Below are 12840 nucleotides of genomic sequence, written 5' to 3'. Positions count from 1 at the left end.
CGATTGCCTCATAGACAGTAAAAGATTGAATGCGAGCTTCTGTTCCTGTCCATATGGTAATTTCTCTACTGTGCGACAGGTTATGACGCAATCGTTAGCCTATTTTTACAAAAACTGCTTCTACGGGGCCAAAATGTAAGATACAAGGTAATGGGGCCTTTTTTTATACATTTTCGTGTTTCTTTAGAAATAATGAATGGACAAATGGAGTCTTTAAATGCCTCAGATGTAAAGTTATTCGCTGTCAAAGTGACGCCAAAATGAATGGGAGTCAATGAATGCTAACAGCAGGTAGAGGTCTGCTAGCCAATGGCGGGGCCCAGGGGTGCTTCAAAAAAATATGAAGCTTATGCTGTGCCGTGGTGAGATGAGATGAAAACAGCTCAACTTTTCAGAATGCCGCAAGCGAACGCAGGTCATGTGATAAAAACAACCGACCTTTCCATGACAACATCGAAAGCTCAGCCGAACAGCTGATCATAGCTGATACTTCCTTGTCATGAATGATATCTCTATTTTTATAAAAGCTCCCGAACAAAAAAACATTATTATATTTTTATGATAGGCTACACGGAGCTAAACTCTTGAGACGAAACTTATGACAGATAAAATATGTTACTAAATACACAACTGTGATAGAGAAGAAGCTGACATCTGATTTCTCCAAGTGGTTGCATTTACCATGCTTACTGTAGTAACGTTAATGTTTAGCGTGCATAGTCTTTTACATCGCTTATAAATATGTCTGCCTTGTATGGTGATCATAATCCACATCGGATCAAGTTATTTCAAACACTCGCTGCTGACTAAGAGTGAGTTATGAACTCAACCTATTTTAAAAAGTCTTTAATGCTGGTGTTATAGCGGTTATCTTTCTGTAATGATCCGCAGTGCTGGCGCTCCAGACGCGGAGAAACTCCACCTTTGTTCATAACCCTTCTCTAGCCCCAGCTGGCCCGCTTTGGCCCAAGGTTTTCGTCGGGCCAAAAAACCCTGGCTGTTGGCCCAGAGGAAGCCCCGAAGAGGCACGATCAAGCCCCGGAAGTGACAGTGGAAACGCAACTGGCCCTGGCACCGAGCGCCAACCTCCCGCTCTCTCTCGTGAGGCCAATAAGGAAGTGACTAAAACTGCAATTCATCGACTGGCCGCTTGAGGCTGGCTGCAAAAGGGAGTCAGTTACATAGACTCCCCATGTTAAAATGCCCAACTTTACAGCAGGAAAAAACATGTTTACAGCCTGGTTCAAAAAATGATTTTGGTCTAAATAGCTAATTTTGCCCTTCATGACAACTGTGAGGGGGGTGAATTTTTTTATAACTCATCCGTTTAAATTATATTAAGACTTAAAGTTCTGCATAATTAAGGGCGTAGCCACTTGAGTGACAGGTGGATTGCCGCTGCTGACACTGCCGTCGTGCTAGGTGGATGTGGCTTCAGCAACTAGCTCCTGCCTTTTTGCCCATTTTTGATTGGCCGGCAGAGTCGCGCGGTGACGCGCTGCCAAGATGGCGACGGCCCGCTCTACACACTTTAGGCTTCAAAAACACACTTCAGGAGACTACGGGTGACGTCACGGACACTACGTCCATGTTTTTATACAGTCTATGCCTGGCACCCATTAGCACGCCTAGTTTAAGCTCGACAGTGGAAACGCGGCTATTGTGGAGAGCGCAGTTCATTGTTGCATAGCAACGACAGACGCCACGGGAGCGCAAGCACTTGTGAAAAGGAGAAAGCATTTTTAGACACAATATGGAAACGGCCCACTGATCTATATATATAACTGGATCGCTCATCGTGTTCTAAACTGCCAACAGACAATGAAGCCACCGGAAGAGTTAGATCTGCCATCTTACTAATCCCTACCAGCAGAGAGCACAATTGAGACACATTCAAACCGCTGACCTAAAATCACCCAATTTGAAGCAAATCAGTCAAATGGGATTCGTTTTTATGTTATGTGTAGGTAAATTCATCTTTACTTCAGATGTTATCTGCAGTGTTTACAGTCTTTTGGGGCAGTATAAGCGATATATTCAAATCGTTTAGGTGGGTGTGTCTGCTGCGCACTGACGACACAGGTAACTGATCCAACACAAAATATAGCATATTTCTTTATGAACATAATTTTTCAGGAATTATTAAACATGAACGTATTAGTATCGGAAATGGATTTGAATATATTACAATGAATAATACAATTATGTTGTTAATATTGCTCTATAATGAAATGAAAAGCTTAACATACTATCTTGGAAATAAAGCTTTATGTCTTTAAATTCATTCTGTATATAACGTTAGTCATTTATTTCTCTGAATAAATTCAGATTTCAGAATGAGCACTTTGTCGTTTATTTTATATGTTGAGGTCATGTCTGTCTGATGTTTATCATGTTTATGATGTTCGTTACTGTAATGAATGTTGCTTTTTAATAAGTAGGGGAAATTCCCGACATTTAAAAAAATAACCATTTACATGCCTAGGGTGTTTGCATTTTAATAATGTACAGAAATACTTAAAATTTATAAACGCTGACTTGTTAGGTGATGTTTTTTCATTAAAATCATACAATTTCCTATTAATTCAATAGAACATTTACGCACACTAGGGATTACCAATATGACGGCGCGGCGGCTTCACGTTCATGACGTCATGAGCAATCCAGTTCTATATTATAGATCAGTGGTGGCAGGTAATGAATAACTTTCAAAATCGCATACTTGGAAACTTTTGATTCGTTGTCATACAAATTTTTCGTGGTTTTGAATGTCCCCTTTTTCAACCAACTTCAAGTTACATTTAAAAAAGTAGTTATTTTTCTGCAGTTTCATCACACGGTTAACTTGTCATTTGTCGAACCAACGTTTTAATTTTCGAATAACAGAATTAACAACTTTAACTGTCATTTCGATTTTAGACAATATGCTTTGATTCCTGTCGACGCCCTTTCAAATGAAGAAATCACTGTGAGCATATCTAACGTCCAAATCCATTATTATGAGGAGCGAATTAATAGAGAAAGTAGAACTTAAAGGCTGCTTGTGGGTGAGGGGACAGAAACAGAGGGGAGTGGTTCAGAACATTATAGGCACCGAGAAATCGTGTCTTTAAAAAGCAAACATATGACAAAGACACCAAGACCACTTTATTCGGTTTGCTTTATGCTGTCGCTTAAGTTGAAATAAGTTCTTTGAACATTATCCCGCGGGTTCCAACGCATTTTGGAGGTAGTCTGCTTAACTATAGTAAGGAAGTATGTTTGTTTTGTTTGTTTTTATTTAAAACACAAACAAAAAGTACCCTAAACAACAAATATAAAAAGTTACCAATGCCAAGTTTGAAAATGGCGCCAATGTTGCACTGCAGCAGCTCTACCACTGTGATGACACGAGGCAGAGAAAAAAATAAATATAATCTTTTCTCAGTGAAAAATTTTATTTTCACAAGCGGATTTATTGCAGGCTGGTTAACATAAACTATTCCAGTTATCCATTGTTTAAATATTTGTTTCAATAATTTATAAAAAAAATTTAAAAATATTTTTAATAACCGTCAGGTCCTGCCTTAGCTGCGGTGCAGGTCGGGAACGTTTTCTTTTAAATTTCCAAACTAAAATCCTGAATGGCCACAATGTTGCCCCCTGTTGTAGGTCTATTATCTGTGTGTTTTCTGAGCTGATAGAGTACAGTCGACGTCAAGAGCTTGGGTTTTTTGTTTGTTTGTTTTTTTGCCTGACGAATCGAACACACTGCTTTACTTTACTACAGTTTATAAATCTAGCAACATATTATTAAGAGAAGAGTACACCGAGCCCGATATATGATGTCCAGGACAATGACACAAAAATACACCAGATCTTTACCCAGCGTCGAGTCAGGTTCGCGTTGACCCTCCAGAGTCGAGTCAGGTTCCCGTTGACCCTCCAGAGTCGAGTCATGTTCCCGTTGACCTTCCAGAGCCGAGTCAGGTTCCCGTTGACCCTCCAGAGCCGAGTCAGGTTCCCGTTGACCCTCCAGAGCCGAGTCAGGTTCCCGTTGACCCTCCAGAGTCGAGTCAGGTTCCCGTTGACCCTGCAGAGCCGAGTCAGGTTCCCGTTGACCCTCCAGAGTCAGGTCAGGTTCCCGTTGACCCTCCAGAGTCAGGTCAAGTCACCATTAACACTCATGAGTTAAGCACACCACAGTTAGACCTCAGGAGTCAAGTCAAGTCACCAGTGTTTTTCATGGGCAAAGTCAAGTCACCGTTGATCTTCATGAGCAGAGTCAAGTCACCGTTGATCTTCCTGAATCCAGTCAAAACACCACGGATCTACCAGAGCCTCTCCACATCTCTGCTGAACTACCAGAGCCTCTCCACGTCTCTGCTGAACTACCAAAGCCTCTCCACATCTCTGCTGAACTACCAGAGCCTCTCCACGTCTCTGCGGAACTTCCAGAGCCTCGTCACGTCGCAGCCGAACTTCCTGAGCGCTCGACTTATCCTGTTGTGGCCACGGAGGCCATCCAGGAACTCACCGCCTGCCCTGTCATGGCCATGGAGACCATCTACCATCTCCTCAGGGCCACGGAGGCCACCCTTAACCTTTTCATGTTCTCTATTTCAGGCTTACCTAACCAGACTTGCTCTCCTGTGCCATCTTCAGCGCCGCCCTGGTGGGCTCCTGTCCCGACCGCACGGCTGTGGTGGTCTTCTGCGCCACCCTGGTGGGCTTCTGTCTCGACCGCACGGCTGTGGTGGTCTTCTACGCCGCCCTGGTGGGCTTCTGTCTAAACCGCACGACTGTGGTGGTCTTCTTGATCAGGTTCCACCTGATCCACCCTGGATACTTGCCCTGTCAGCTCGGCCCTGGGCCCCTGAACTTTCTGCTACCTCCTGGTTATGTGTTTTGTTTCTTGTTTTTTTTGTTTTTTCTCTGTTTCCCTCTATTACCTGGCCCTCGATCCCTCCCCGTGGTTCTCCGCCGGTCCACCTCCCTCCTGGTCTCTGTGTTCCTTGGTTTGCTCTTGCGTTCAGGTGGAGCATCTGATAGCTGCTCCGTAGAGGAGGGGGTAATGTCACGGTGTCTTGTCCGGGTTTCCCTGGGTGTCCACTAGTGGTCTCACTTCCCCATAGTCACCCCACCACAGGCACTACATTTCTCACGTAGCTTTGTCCCTTCATCACGGTTAATTGCACACCTGTTATTGCACTCAGCTGTCTCCACTTCCTTTGTAATCCTGTCTATATAACCGGTCTGTTTTCTGTCTGTGTCATGGAGTCCTTATTTTCCGTCACCTGGTTTTCTCGCGTTCCCTTGTGTTCTCTAGTTTCTAGTTCCTGTTTGTTTTGTTTTTGGACTGTTTCCATGGTTATGACCTTCTGCCTGTTTGGATACTGATTTTGGATTACCCATTAAAAAAACTGCTCTTGTATCTCTTGTCTCCTGTGTCCTATCATTACAGAAACAAACATCTTTAAAGGTGGAGGTGCAAGATCATTCACAATTTTATACATTAAACTGCAGTTGTGAAATACTAAAAAGTTTTTAAAAGTAAAGAGATTCTGTTTTCAAATAATAAAACAATGATGATATCTGTCAGGTTTCTTATCAAACACTTTTATAGCACGTTTGTATAAACTATGTAAAGGTCTAAGAGTAGATTTTCCTGCTTGTGACCATGAAGTAATGCAAGAAGAAAGAGAAATGAGAAAAGATTACAGAAAAGAGTGCAGAAAGATTCTTGCAGCTTCTGCTGAAAGTTGACTCCATATAAATTTAAAGTTTCTAAGTTGGGGTGTAACTGTACAAACAATTTTTTTTTACATGCTTTTCAAATGTTAAGTGAGTGTCTAAAATAACTCCAAGGTATTTAAAGTCCGATACAGTTTGTAATCTTTCACCATTTACTAATATATCTGGTTTATAACAGTTTTCTGGAAGTTTAACGATAAACAACAAAAATTAAACCAGTCTGAGATTTTGGTCATGACAGCAGATAGTTTTTGTGATACCTGTTCATTTGTTTTAGCATGTACATAAATCACAGTATCGTCTGCGTACATTTGAATAAATGCATCAGGACAAACATCTGGAAGATCATTCAAGTACAAACTAAAAAGTAGAGGTCCTAGTATGGACCCCTGAGGTACCCCTGTTGAACAGTGTCTTGTTGAAGATATATATGTTTTAATCTGGGTGCATTGTTTCCTTAATGTAAGATAAGACTCACATGAAAAATAAAAATGTGTTAATTTAGATAATAAAATCTTATGGTTTAATGTGTCAAATGCTTTTTGCAAATCGAGAAACACCGCACCCACAACCTCCACCCTTATCTAATTTAAAACGCACTTGCTCAATGAAATAACATACAGCAGTTTCCGTAGAGTTCTGTTTACGAAACCCAAATTGCATAGGGCACAATAAATTATTTCATGTGTCTAAAAAATTTACAATTTGCTCAGTTGCTACTTTTTCTGTTATTTTAGATACAGCTGACAAAATTGAGATTAGCCTATAATTTGCTACGTTTAGTGGATCACCTGCTTTGAAAACTGGGGTAACTATCCCAATTTTCCAGCAATTTGGAAAAATAGATTGCTTAATTGATATTGAATTCCCAAGGTGTGATATTGGTACTAAAAAATTTTCACAGTTATTTAAAAATAAAATTACAATTTAAACCATCTATATCTTAGGCGTATGAGTTTTTCAAGATGTTTATAACATTGTGAATCTTATTATCTGATATAGTTATTAAATCAAAAGCAGGTTCAGCTGAGTTAAGTTCTCTATATCTGATACCAAATTTTGGTTTATTAAGTATTCTTCCTTCAAGATTTAATTCTGAACATTTAGCACATGATTTAGATTCTTTATTTATCAATTGATTAATAGCCCTTTTTGCCATTTCCTTTAGCCTTATTTAAAATATTAATAAAATATTGTGCCTTAACCTGTTGTAATGTCTTAACCACCTTATTTCTAAAGCTATTAAACAGAAGCCGATCCTGTCGTAAACCAGATTTTGTAGCTTTTTTTAGAACATTATAGCGCTTTTTCATGAGCATCCATACCTCTTCCGAAATCCATGGTAGGTTATTCTTTCTATGCCTATTTCTAACAGATTTTGTACATTTATTTTTTTATATTTCTTATCTTCTCTATAAAAATTTTATGCACTGTTTGCAAATCTTCAGTAGATAAAAAGGATACCCAGTCAATCTGTCCAAGCTCTTCTTCGAACGCACTCATATCCTTTTTTGGTATTCTATATCATATCATATCATATTGAATCATGACCACATCTAGGCAAAAAATCTACTCAATATACATGATCTGTGCGATATATACTATAATGACTGAATCTGTATCATAAACAGTAGCCCCTATTAACCCACTGAGATCTTAGAACAAAAATAGTTATATTATTGTGCTGACAAGGTATTTCATCCATAACATGCATTCTACATCTACTGCCATATATAAATGTTTACATTTAGAGAGACTCCTTAGGTTTGGGAAATCTTGCAACAGGACAGCTGATCATTAGCTAATGTAATACCAAGTAGTAATAACAGTCTACGTAGCCGAGGTCTTTTGGGGATTATCTGGTTTTATCTTATTTTAGAAAGACAGAAGGACAAAGGGTATAGGCTGCTTGTGCTGTGTACTGATGTACTCATGTCCAGTGTACATAGAAAGTACACAAAGTGAGGTTTCTGGTTAAATGGATGAGCGATATAGAAGTGTATGTAGAAATGATCAGCATTTTATCAAATGTGTTATGTTCTTTTAATGTGAACAAGATGCCTAAACCAACACATCAACCATTAAGAAGTTTATTCTACAACACATTTATATACTCTACTCACACAAAGACATGAAAATCTGAAATAGTGCTTAATAATGTATAGTGATTTTAAAAGATCACAGTCATATTTTGATTTTCAATTAAACAGGTACAGAAAATTTTTATTAAAACAGTTTAATTATTCACAACATGACATGACAATCCATGACAGCGCTAAACATAGTTCCTGCACATAATGTGTCCAACCTGAGGTATGCCTATAATAATTAGATTATTATTCTATGTGTTTTTGGAATTATTATACGCTAAAACAATATTCAAATTAATATATTTTTACAAGAACTAATTAATCATCCAATCAATCAACAAGTAAAACAATCTGTAAGGGGTCTTGAAAAGACACAACAACAAGATCCTCCATGTTTAATGTGAATACACAGAGTTACAAAAACAATATACAGATATTATAACAAAAACATCCATTTGTTTCAAATGAATTCCATATAAAGCCAGGTCCACCAGTTTCACTTGTTTACATGCTCATTCCTTAAGGTAGACCTCTGTATATTGTTTTCAACTGTTGACCCATTGTCCTTGTGGTTCCTTGTCTCCTCAATTTCATTCTCCTCTTCCTCTCCTTTTCCCAGCATCCTAAGTGGCCATAGCAGGCCATGCTGGGCATGTTCAGGTTTTTGACAGCAGGGCGCATATTTCTCTTTAGTAAGAAAATAAAGCAGTGCATTCAGCCACGCATTGAACGAGGCCAGCGGTCTGGTGATTTTATAACACATGGAAACCATGCGCATGGTGTGGCACTGCACCCTACTCATCACTTTCAGCAGTAGGAAAATGGTGCAAGTGACATGGAAGGGGAAGAAGCAAAGGACAAAGAGGAGAGTGATAGTAATGATGGTCTTGATGGACTTGCGCCGCCTGTTGATGTAGGGAGAATGAGCCCCCAAGATGATTGACATGCCCTCTCCACCGATCCCTGCAACACTTTCACACCCCGTCCAATTATGATTCTCTGAGGAGAAGGTTGAGAGTGCAGTGTCCGAAATATTGTTAACACCACTCGCGAGTAGCACCAGGCAATGATAAATGGCACAAAAAACCTTAAGAAATGAAGTGTGACCCCGTAAGGAATGTAATCATGGAACTCTCTATCAATTGCGTCGTCCCAGCAATTATTGAACACCTCCTCCCTTGAGCCCTTACCTTCCCGTGGAAGATACTGTGTCTGTGCAAAACGAAAAATTGGGCATGTTAGTGCAAAAACAGCAATCCACACCAAAACACAAGTCCCCTTTACTGCTCGTTTGGTCTCCAAGGTGATGGTCTTCATGGGGTGGCAGATGCCAAGGTAGCGGTGCACTGAGATACAAGTGAGGAAGAAGATGCTGCAGTAGAGGTTGAAGTAGAAGAGGAAACGCACTAGACGGCACATGAAGTCTCCAAACACCCAGTCGTCCCGCATGACATAACTGGCAACCAAAAAGGGCAGGGACAAACCATACATGAAGTCCGTCGTGGCCAGGTTCACCATGTAAATCAGGGAAGCATTCCAGCGCCTGGTGCGTCGAAATGAACGGTAGAGAACTACAAAGTTAAGGATTATGCTGAAGACAAAGGTAAAGGAGTAGCAAATAGGAAGGAATATGTACTTGTAGGACTCGTCAATATTGCAGGAGCCAGTAACTGAAGAATTATGTGAGGAGGAAAGACCCTTGTCTGTTTCAAACCAAACAGATTCACAAAATGTACCAGGTTGTCTCAAACTATAAAAGCAAGCCCTCCCCGCATCCCCCTTTCTCTTTCACAAGCCCCAGTATTGTTTGCACATAGGTATATATGCTGCTGACTCAGACCTTTTCACTTCATTAACCCATCAAACAGTAACCACACTTCCCCTCTATGTTCTATTCTATCTTACCCAGTCTTCACCCTATCCCTATCCCTCACCTCAGAACTCTCTACCCCATCTCTCTTCCCCGAAACAAATATAAACGATATGTAATTACCGGCTTTAGAAACGATCAACCTTTGTCAAACTACGCCTAGACTCCCTCTGGATCCATTTGCACATTAAACATCCTTTGGGATTCTATGGATGTCATGACTATCCCAACCTCCCGGTAAAGTTAGCACACAGCTGACTGAGCTTGTGGTGAATTGCTTATTGCCTACCACTTTTCAGACATATAAGACACTATGTAAATAAATCAATCAGTATCTGAAGGTCACTAAATGACATTAAGGTAGTCTGCTTTGGCTAAATAAATAACAAGGTTATAACTTGGCGAATCAGACATCATAAACAGTGCAAACAACCCTTCACATTTCCTACATATTGCAAGAGTTTACTGCTATGCATAGCTGTAAACTTATCAAGGGCCCCATTTGCACTGCATGGTTCAAGTGACCCAATTCTGATTTCTTCCTCTCATGTGGCACAGATCGGATATGACCGGTGAACCTGTAAGCAGGAAAAAAACGCATGGATTTAGATTTTCTCAGATCGGATTCAGGCCTCATTCATGTAAGCAGACAAATCGGATATTCCCCAGTAAATGCGAGTCATACATCATTAAAAAAAGTGATGTCAACTCCGGTGGACACCACCAAATGAGATCACATGACTTATCACCGCTAAATTCGCCCAGGCTGCAAAAAGGGCTCTCCTCTTTTTTCACCGTCGTACAAGACCAATGTTTTGCAGATATTTTGTTGACTTTTCAAAATATTATGGAAAGCAAAACACTGTATAATTTTATTTGCATCTGAAAAGTGAAAGTGAAGTGAAAGTGAAAGTGACATTCAGCCAAGTATGGTGACCCATACTCAGAATTTGTGCTCTGCATTTAACCCATCCGAAATGCACACACACAGAGCAGTGAACACACACACACACACTGTGAGCACACACCCGGAGCAGTGGGCAGCCATTTTATGCTGCGGCGCCCGGGGAGCAGTTTGGGGTTCAATGCCTTGCTCAAGGGCACCTAAGTCATGGTATTGAAGGTGGAGAGAGAACTGTACATGCACTCCCCCCACCCACAATTCCTGCCGGCCCGGGACTCGAACTCACAACCTTTCGATTGGGAGTCCAACTCTCTAACCATTAGGCCACGACTGCATCCATTGTATATCATGCTGTTTTACTTCCTTTTCCAGGTCAGAATGTCTAAGTTTGGTTGTTTCAGCAGTGTTTAGTGTAAATGCAAAAATCGGATACGGTGAAACAGCTATTTCATCTGGTCATGAGCTGTTAAAAATCTTTCACTTACCTGTTTAGTAGAGTGATAAAGTTGTCTTTATCAAAGTTGTCTTTAGTGGAGTGCAATTATGACTTTGAACATATATATATATATATATATATATATATATATTTGAGTAGTTATGTGTATATATATTATATACACGTAACTACTCAAAAGTTTAGAGTCGGTAAGACTGTTAAAATGTCAAATCTGTTATGCTCACAAAGGCTGCATTTATTTGATCAAACATGCAGTAAAACTGTAATATTCAGAAATATAATTAAAATGACAAATAATAATGTAAACTTTTCCTATTTGTTTTTAGTATTAAATGTACTGTCATTTATTCCTGTGATGGCAAACCTCATATTTCAGCATCCATTACTCCAGTCTTCAGTGTCACATGATCCTTCAGAAATCATTCTAATATGCTGATTAGGTGCTCAGAAAATATTTCTTATTATTGTAATTGCTGAAAACACTTGTGCTGCCTAATATGTTTGTGTGACTTTGATGAATATAACAATCATCATTTATTTGCAACATATATAAAGCATTAATTTCTTTCTTTTTTTAATCGTACGTTTTAATTCATTTTTTTTTATGATTTTCAGGGAGATGTGAATAGATCCAAGTTGGACGAAGGCTACAAATTATTTTTGGAACAATTTACTTTTGATTATCAAGGTAACGTTATGTATAATGAGCCAGTTGCCATGATAATGATTTTCGAATTAACTTACTTTTATGGATTATTTTCAAAGCGGTTTAATAAAATCTAACTTCTTGTTAACTATATGTGCGTGTTTGGACACTTCAGACTCAAATATTATTGCAGGGAAAGTGGTAATTAGGGCCATATGTTAAGAAAGCGTGAAGAACCACATCAGCTTGAGGTAAATACATACAGGATTTAGTTTAATAATTCATTTTTATTTATCACAAAATGGTTTCCAATGTAGCCTGTTAGTAATCCCACAGTCCATAGCATCAGTAACTATATAATTTAGTAAGGGAGAATAAAAACAAAAAAAGGATGAGTTTCAGTTTTATTTAATTTATGTAGCAAGTGTTCAGGGTATTTCAGGACCCCAAATAAAAAAAAACAAAGTGTTCCCTTCTTCTAAATGACATGACACTTAATGACTTTACCAAAACAGAAATTGGGATGTCTGATTGTATATTAGTGTAATAAAATCACTCAGAATGTTCATATAGTGCTTTTGTTTAAAATTGTAATTTTAAATGTGTTTTCCAGTAAATGGCAGAAATCTACCAGGCAAATTTTTCATATGACCATGTATGAAAGCAAGAAATGTAGATATACTTTAAAATTAACTACATATTTATTTTGTATAATAATTTCATATAAACATGTAATACAGTACTTTATTTTTTTCAAAACTTTTAACAATATTTAAACAAATTCCATATCACCAGTATAGTAAAAACATTAAAGGAAGTGATGTTACTATTCATGATTGTCTAGATATCTGTGTTTTTAATTTCACATCTTAAAGCACTTTCTTTTTTTTTAATCATTGCAAATATCAGTATTCAACATTTTGGGATTAAAACATCATAACATTATGCATTTGTAATTGCAGGTTAAATGCATTTATATCTTGCATTAAACAGTGTGTGTAAACATCTGTCGTCTGGGGTCTCTACAGAGCGATGTGTAGAGGATTGAAACTTGAACCAGAGGTTCTTCACTGCTATGCTGAGACCTTTGACATTAACGTTCTAAAATCTGGTCTTATCATCCACTTTGCAGATGGCAAA

General features: G+C 38.9%; 1 pseudogene; it reads right to left on the bottom strand.

Moving 5' to 3' along the window:
• Window positions 1-8195: 8195 nt before the first annotated feature.
• LOC132098601 (P2Y purinoceptor 3-like) lies at window positions 8196-10294 on the bottom strand (annotated as a pseudogene).
• Between the last annotated feature and the right edge of the window lie 2546 nt (window positions 10295-12840).

This window comes from Carassius carassius, chromosome 2 (assembly GCF_963082965.1).
Source record: "Carassius carassius chromosome 2, fCarCar2.1, whole genome shotgun sequence".
NCBI lineage: Eukaryota > Metazoa > Chordata > Actinopteri > Cypriniformes > Cyprinidae > Carassius > Carassius carassius.
This window is presented reverse-complemented; position numbering and strand designations above follow the sequence as displayed.